Source organism: Papaver somniferum, unplaced genomic scaffold (genome assembly GCF_003573695.1).
Source record: "Papaver somniferum cultivar HN1 unplaced genomic scaffold, ASM357369v1 unplaced-scaffold_21, whole genome shotgun sequence".
Lineage (NCBI taxonomy): Eukaryota > Viridiplantae > Streptophyta > Magnoliopsida > Ranunculales > Papaveraceae > Papaver > Papaver somniferum.
In genome coordinates this window covers 14553031-14562351 of record NW_020631041.1, presented here as the reverse complement: position 1 = coordinate 14562351, position 9321 = coordinate 14553031, and positions in this window count along the sequence as shown.

The following is a 9321-nucleotide window of genomic DNA, read 5'->3' as shown; positions in this document are numbered from 1 at the left end:
AGACACGACTCAGTAGTGGAGCTACTGGTAACACTACTGACAGAATCAATCAACAACTAAACCCTGAACAATAGCGTTTATTCACTGCTAAAGACTCGATTAACTGACTTGACTAATAAGCACGACTAACAGCTAACAACTTAACATTTCCTCCCTTAAACTGAAACCTGGAGTTCAGTTTAGTATTGCTTCTGAGCACATTCCCATCAAGCCTCTAAGCCTTACAAAGGAATTCAACTTCAGTGGCTTCGTCACTATATCTGCAACTTGGTCTTGACTGGGGCAGTGAACTAGTTTGATAACACCATCATTTGTAAGATCACGAAGAAAGTGAAACCTGACATCTATATGCTTACACCGACCATGTAGAACAGGATTTCTTGACAAGGCAATAGTTGAACTATTATCACAGAGAATAATTGTATGCTTACTACTTTGCATCTGGTTCAAATACTCCAACATTCTCCATAACCATACTGCTTGTATCGCAGTTTCAGCAGCTGCAACAAACTCTGCCTCAGTTGTAGATAATGTAACTATAGCCTGCTTCTTTGATAACCAAGACACAGCTCCAGAACTCATTAGAAAAGCATAACCTGAGGTGCTCTTGCGATCATCCACATCACTTTCATAGTCACTGTCTGTATAGCTTTCTAAGTTCTCATCTTCTCTCTTCCTGTAGAGAACACCATAATCTATTGTCCCTTTCAAATATCGCAGAACTCTCTTGGTTGCATTGTAATGAAGTTCAGTTGGACAATCCATAAATCTGCTTAAACGACTTACCACTAACATAACATCAGGCCGTGTGGCTGTGAGATACATGAGACTCCCAATCAATTGTTTGTATTGACAGCTATCAACCCTTATCCTTTGCTCATCTTTGTGAAGTTGAGAACCTGGAACAATTGGATTAAGGACTGAGTTGCAACCAGCCATCCCAAATTTCTCAAGTATTTCTTATGTATACTTCTTCTGACAGATGAAATATCCATCAGCTTTCTGCATTACTTCTATACCAAGAAAATAACTGATTTTGCCAAGATCAGTCATGTCGAACTCTTGCATCTTAGACCTCTTAAACTCATCAAAAAGTATTTCATCATTTCCAGTGAATATAAGATCATCAACGTAAACACACACAATCAAAATATTACCTGCTTCTCCCACTTTGATGAAAAATGTGTGTTCATATGGGCACTTTACAAACCCTTCTTTGTAAAAGTAAGACTCAATGCGACTGTACCAAGCTCGTGGAGCTTGTTTAAGTCCATACAAGGCCTTCTTTAACTTGTAAACTTTTTCTTCTTCACCTTTTATCTGGTAGCCAGGAGGTTTAGCAACAAACATCTCTTCACTGAGTTCACCGTGCAGGAAGGCCGACTTCACATCAAGTTGGTATATGCCCTATTCTCTCTGAGCGCAAGAGAAATGACCAAACACACTGTCTCCAAGCGAGCCACTGGTGCAAATACTTCAGTGTAGTCTACACCAAACTCTTGAGTGTATCCCTTTGCCACTAGTCGCGCTTTGAGTTTTTCTACGTCACCATGTTCATTGAGTTTTGTCTTATAGACCCATTTCACCCCTACCTTCTTTGCACCAGCAGGCAAATTGACCAATTCCCAGGTGTTGTTCTTCTCTATTGATGCAATTTCAGCATCCATGGCTGACCTCCATGACGCACTTCTGACAGCATCTTCAAAGTAAACTGGATCTGTTGATGTTGCCATCATCGCAAAGAATGACACATCTTCTTCTTCTTCTGAGAGTCCGTCTTCACTTGTATAGTCTCTCATCCATGCAGGTTGTCTTCTTTCTCTTCCTTGTGCAACTGGTGATGGTGAGAGTTCAGTTGAACTTGTCGCAACATTCTGATATGATGCTGGAGCTGGAGTCATTTGAGATACATCAGGTGCTGGTTCTTCCTCTATATCCACTGATGAGCTGCCTGTTTCAATTGATGTACCTCCATCAGTTGCAACAACTGCATCATCTTGTTCGTCTTCCATTCTAAATCAACCAGAATATCTTGCTCATACAACTTATCCCACTGCAGACAACCTTGTTCTTCAAAGGCAACATCTCGACTTACTATAATTCTTTGGGAGATTGGTTCATATAGTCGATAAGCTTTTGATTCTTCACTGACTCCAAGAAGAACACATTTCATGCTTTTGTTGTCGAGTTTAGTGCGCATACTATTAGGTACATGAGCATAAGAGATGCAGCCAAAGACTCGAAAGTGATGCACTGATGGTTTAACTCCACTCCAAGCTTCCAATGGAGTTTTGTTCTTCGCAGCAACTGTAGGACTTCGATTCAGCACATGTATTTCCCAGTTCACTGCTTCTGCCCAAAAAGTTTTTGGAATATGCTTCTCAACAAGCAGACTACGAACCATATTCATAATAGTCCGATTCTTCGTTTCTGCAACACCGTTCTTTTGTGGAGTGTATGCGGCTGTAATTTGTCTTTGGATGCCATTGTCGCTGCAAAACCTATTAAACTCACTTAGGGTGAATTCCCCTCCACGATCAGTACGAAAAAATTTAATGGGCACACCCTTCTCTTTCTCAACACGATTTGTAAACATCTTAAAAGTATCATAAGCTTCTGACTTTTGAACAAGAAAATAAATCCATGTCTTACGACTAAAATCATCAATAAAATTAATGATGTACCTCTTTCCACTGTTGGATACAGGCTTGATAGGACCGCATATGTCTTCATGTACGAGCTGCAGAACATGTGTTGCGCTCCATGTGGTTGCTTTCGGCAAAGGTAGCATGTGTTGTTTTCCAAGTAGACATACTTCACACACCTTTGTCATGTCTCCAAGTAGAGGAAAACCATTCACCATCCCCTTCTGTTGCAGTGTTCTCAGACCTTTACGATTCAGATGACCATATCGTCGATGCCATAGTTGAGCTACATCTTCAGTAACAGAAAAACACATCTTCTCTTTTCGCTTTACGTTTGCATATAGATCGAACATTCGATTGGAGGACATTGAAATATGTGTGATCATGCCCCTTTGAGGATGATATATCTCGCATCTTCCTTGTTCAATCACTATTCTCATACCTTTATCAGCAAGTTGTCCAATGCTCAGCAGATTATTTGTCAAATATGGAACATAGAACACACCTGTGATGACCTGAGTTATACCATTTACCATCATTACAACACTTCCTCTTCCCATTACTTTCATTCTTGAATTGTCTCCCAACTTCACTGTCTCTCTTAAATCTGCATCCATGGTTGAGAATAGCTCCTTATTCCCACACATGTGACTACTGCAACCAGAATCAAGATACCACATGCATACCTCATCATGATCCTTCACTGCTTCATCTGTATAGGACATCATCAACATCTCTTCTCATTTCTCTACATAGTGTGCCTTCTCTTCAATCTTGTGTGGACATTCATACTGAAAATGTCCAAGATTGTGGCACCCAAAACATTCAATTGCAGACTTATGAAAGTTGTATCGTCCTCGTCCTCTTCCTCGACCACGAAATCTACCACGTCCTCTGCCTCTTGAAGATTCACCATATGTAACTTTCAGGGCTTGTTCTTCTTCAACGTGTGCATTCATGCGTTGTTCATGAACCAACAAGTTACTTTGAAGTTCATCAATTGAAAGAGTACTGAGATCCTTTGATTCCTCAATTGAGCAAACTACATAAGCATAAGTTGGAGTCATGGACCTTAAAATTTTCTCAACAACATCTTCTTCACTAACCTTGCCTTTGTGCTGTTGCATCTTGTTGACAATGGTTAATGGCGAGAGAAATAACCATTCACTGATTCTCCTGCCTTCATGTTAAGCACCTCAAAGTCTCTCTTGAGGGCCTGTAATTGTGCACGCTGAATACGATCTGGTCCTTGATACTTCTTCTTCATTGAGTCCCAAATGGTTTTGGCAGATCCAGTGTCAAGAATTGTTTGTAAGACGGTTCTATCAATAGCCTGGAACAAGTAGTTCTTTGCCTTCAGATCTTTTAGCTTTGCGTCACTGATCTCCTTCAATTGTGCATCTGTTGTTTTTCCTCATGTTGCTGCAGTTGGAATCCCTTCCTCTACAATACCCCAATATTCTTTCGATCTCAGAAAATTCTCCATCAACATGCACCAATGATCATAAAACCCATCAAACTTTGGAATTGATGGTTGAACAAAACTGCTTTCTGTAGTCATTCTTAATTTTCTCCCTCAATGGAAAACTGCTGCTTCCTTTCTCCACACTCAAAAACACTCACACTCAAGAGAAAGACTGTTGTTTTCTCACAAACCAGCTCGTGCTGGCTCTTGATACCAAATCTAGAGACCAGAAATATTGAAAAAGCTATATTACTTGTTATTCATAGCAGAACTGAGATTGGCTTTTAAATAGCCTTACAGGAACTAGAAAATAGGATCAAAGACAGACACGACTCAGTAGTGGAGCTACTGGTAACACTACTGACAGACTCAATCAACAACTAAACCCTGAACAATAGGGCTTATTCACTGCTAAAGACTCGATTAACTGACTTGACTAATAAGCACGACTAACAGCTAACAACTCAACAGGGACACCCTTCTTCATCACCGTTTGAATTAATATTTGGCGGGAAATTGTTCAGTTCGTCCGTGATATTCTGGGAAGAGTTTTGGAAGAGCTTAAATGAGATTCAAACAAGGAATTTGGTTGGGATGGATTTGTTTCAGAAAAACAGGGATTGTATGGTTGATTGGATCGATTAGATTGGGATGTATCATTGTATTTTCGATAAATCAGGGAAATCATTCTGTCACACCTACGTACTCTGTGAAGCGAGTTTTGGACGAGATTTTCGCAGAAATTATATTGGATATGGATAGTGATGACTGCTGGTTGATCGAAGACAAGAAAGTAGAGGTTCGTGATGTGCTGGCTATCTTGTTATCAATGGATGTTGTTAACAGGGAATGGTTGCGTCTGTGGTAGATGGTGAGCTGCTAATAGAGGTTAACTAGATCGGTGCATGGGTTCGACAAAGTAAAGATAAACACCGCCTGAGATAAAAAAAAAAGGAAGAAAACAGAGCCGAGGAGAATGCCACGGTTATTATTCTAAACTTGGAAGTTACGTGGACTTTGGGAGGATATCTTCTGACCGAGATTTGTTTCTCTACTTGAGAGGGTTCGTTACAACTCAGTTACGCGTAATAGAAGAAAGAAATCCCGTGACTTCGGGTTAAAGAAACGAAGAGATATTTTTGGGTTAAGTCGAGATGAATCAGGCCAGTGAGTATATATATATGGAGTAGTCGAGACCTAAGGAAGATAATTGGGAGTTGGGGGACCGAACGGAGGGTTTGCAGGAGCTGCAGAGCGAAAAAAATCAATAGTTGCAGGCGTGTTCATCATCAACAGGAACGACGAAGAAGAAGGCCAGAACCGTTGCCTAATCTTTCAAATTCAATATATTTGTAACAGTTTGCCAACAATTATTTCTGTTACTCTTTTATCTGTAACAGTATATTCTGTAACAGCTATATCTGTTACAGATTCGCTGTAATATTATTTTCCTTCAATAAAACACCTATTGAGCCATGAGTTATTATTTTGAGCGTGTTTTCGACATGAGGAGCTAAACCCCAACACTGAGACGACGGAGGAAGCCATTATTCACGCGTGTGGTAATTGTATTAATTCTTTTATGAGTTATTGCATTGATTTATGATTTTTATTGAGTGATTGTTATTTCAATTGATGGGTCATGCTTTCTTAAGTGTTTTGATGTCTCATGCTTTAGATTGACAGTCATCACTTTTAAAATCTACTTCGGCAAAGAATTAGAGTCAATAAATTGTTATTATTTGAGCTATGAATGTCAAGAATTATTAATTGAACCACATGAATGAAAATTGGTGGAGTCCTGAATCTCAGTACCTCTTGATCTTGTGAAAATAGAGAATTCCATAACTTCGATAAGCACCTGAATTTAGACACCGGTTCTAATGATGGAAGACGAGAGAAGGTCTCGTGCAGTACCTCCGTTGGCAAATCAACGCCACTATAACTTTTGCCAACACGATACCTTTTACTGCTTTGTGAGGACATATCCATACCAAGCTGCAAGCTCTAAACAAGAACGTGATTCCACTGACAAGAAACTGAACTCAGGGTTTTTGCCTCGTGAAAAAGAAAACACAGAGATTTCTCATGAACGATTTTTTTGGGCACCCCTCACTTTTGTGAGGGGACCATGATTACTTAGGCCACCCTTTCCCAACTTATAAGGGTGTTCTAAAGTTAGGAAATGTCTAACTTATCCTTTACTCTTATTTAAATTATAACTAACCTAATAACATATCATCTAGTAACAGCTCTAATCCGTAAACATAAAAACATAATTTTTGTACTAACCTATTTTCATTTTAAACTCTTCTCTTATACTCTTGTTTTTTCTTCCATTTTCATGGTCATTTTAGATCCGGGTTTTGGAAATTGTATACTAACAGTTCGACTATTTCGTAAAATAAAAATCCTAGTCGAACTTTTTATTTTCTTAGCCGAACTTTGAGCTCGGTTACGTCGCTATTTTTTTGTCCTAACTGGACTTTTATCTGAAAACCTGTATATTGACTTCGGTTACGTTGCAATTTTTTTCTCCTAACCGAATTTTTCTCTAAAAGTAAAAACTCCATAAAAGCTGAGTTCGGCTACCAGTTTTTCAGAAACATTAGCCAAACTACACTTGCAGATGAGTTCGGCTACCTGTTCTTCAGATGTCGTAGCCGAACTTTATTTCCATGGCCGAAATCAGTTTATAAAAATATTATTTTTTCAAAAGTTTTGGCCAATTCAAACAACATTAACTAAAATTTGAAGTATACCTATATAACCAAAACCCCGATTTCGAAATGAACCATCTCGAGAAAAAAATAAAAAAAATAATCAAACACCCTCTTCTACTCCTCTCTCAGTAATTATTCTTCTAAAAAAAGAACCATTTTTAAATCTAACCTCATAATCACTAATTAACCTAACTTAAACTAACTAATTTTACACTAACTTATTAGAAAGGGTAATTTTGATATTAATAAAAATACCTAGATAAGAGGTGACTTAGGTTTAATTTAAAATGACCTCCTAAAATTGAAATGATGGTCCCCATGAAAAAGGGGTGGTGCCCAAAAACGGTTTACTCTTATACAAACTTGCAAGGAGTATTCGCCAGTACCCAACAGTTACTGATTAAGAATGGGCTTCAACGAAACATAACGGACATGAATGGGCCATTGGTAGAAAAACCTAAGCTTGGATACTCGATAAACTTTTGGGGAACTTAGGGGGAGACCCAAAAAAAAATATTCTCATTCTCAGGCCCACAATTAATTTTGGGTACTGTGACACCCATAATTATTTCCGTGACACCCATAATTATATGAAATTATTAAAAACTTCTGCATGGCGGATTATGCATCTGCATGACTGAGTTATGCATCAGGGGTATAATTGGCAACTCAACTCAACTTGGACATAACATATCTAAATTCCGCACCTTAGAAATTTACAAATTTTATATGGTTGGAAATCTTTTAAAGAGAGCTACGCAACGAGTACAAACAACAATATCAAATTTTTGTTTTTCATGAAAAAATCGGAGGTGATCATCGTTTTAGGCAAAATTTTCGAAAACTTGATACATAACCATTATGCAGCCACCAAAAAGGATGCATAACGCATTATGCAGACGCATAACGAATTATGCAACCATTTTCTCGACTGCATAACAAATTATGCATCTGCATAACAAAGTTATGCATCTATAACAAGTTATGTAACCATTGTTTTGGTTGATTTTAGCCGTACATATAAAAAATTGATGCATAATGCAGTATGCATCCATATTTACGGATGCATATCAGGTTATGCATCTATTTTCTCGATGCATAATGCATTATGTAGCCATATTTTCGAACGCATAGCAGGTTATGCAGGTTTTCTGGACTGCATAACAAGTTATGCAACAAATTTTGTAGATGCATAACAGGTTATGCATCCATTTTCACGAATGCATAACATGTTATGCAGACAGTTTCTCGACTGAATGACATGTTATGCAGTCATAACCACATCATCATCTTCTTTCATGTTTCATTAACTCCCACGCAAACCATTATCTTTCAGTTATTCAGGGGCTCTTGGTCAAAATCATGTATTTACACCATCATATTCTTTCATGTATTTACACCATCATCTGCAATTAAACCTGCATAACAGGTTATGCAGGTTTTCTGGACTGCGTAACAAGTTATGCAACAAATTTTGTAGATGCATAACAGGTTATGCATCCATTTTCACGAATGCATAACATGTTATGCAGACAGTTTCTCGACTGAATAGTTGTTGCATAACATCAATACCACCATTCCTAACTCACTTCTGATCCATTCATCCATTTGTTCGTAGCTCAATCATGACAACAACCATAATTATAGAAAATTTAATATTTTTCGGTCACAATATAACCCAAAACTGTATATGTTACTCACACCAATAATTCCGTGTTGTTCTCAAACTCAACCTTGTGCTAACCATTCCCAAAGATTCACAGAAGTCCAAGGCAAACCTGGTACATCAAAACTATTGGTGACGGAACTTGAATTTGTGCAATCTTATTGGAATTACATAAGATCTAGCTCTTTCTGATCCCTTTGCTAGCACAAATCTTTCTACGTGCTTCAGTAAACAAGTTGCAAAAATGAAAAGTCGCTGCCATCGGTTGCAGCCAACACAAACTATTCCCACCATCGTCGGCAGCCTTGAACTGGATCTGGAAACTCCAGTTCAATACAAACCAAAAACCCCCATTTCAATCGCTCTTGTCAAGAACAATTGAAGCAATTGGCCGGAATCCCAACCAACACCACTGGCTCAATTGAAATTTCCCATAACGCCATTCCATTACAGAACCCATCTCAAATACTATGCAATCATTACCTGCTACTATCTTCATTTATATCTACAACACCAATTTCCCGATCCTCCCAAAATTCCGGCCACTAATCCTCAAATTCATAGCACAACAAATCAATTCAGCCGACATGATGCGTCCAATCATCACCACAAATCCATTGTTGTTGCTGTTAAATTCCGTCAATGAAGTACCCATCCGTTCTCATGACTTCTAACATCTTCTTCAATCAAACACAACACCAGATGGACTGTTTCCGTTGAATTTTGTGTGATATCTGGAACCAAAGTTCCCAGATCTAGAAAGCTAAAAACAAAAAAAAAACTCGTCAAATCACAAGAAAACTATGAGATATAAAAACCTTG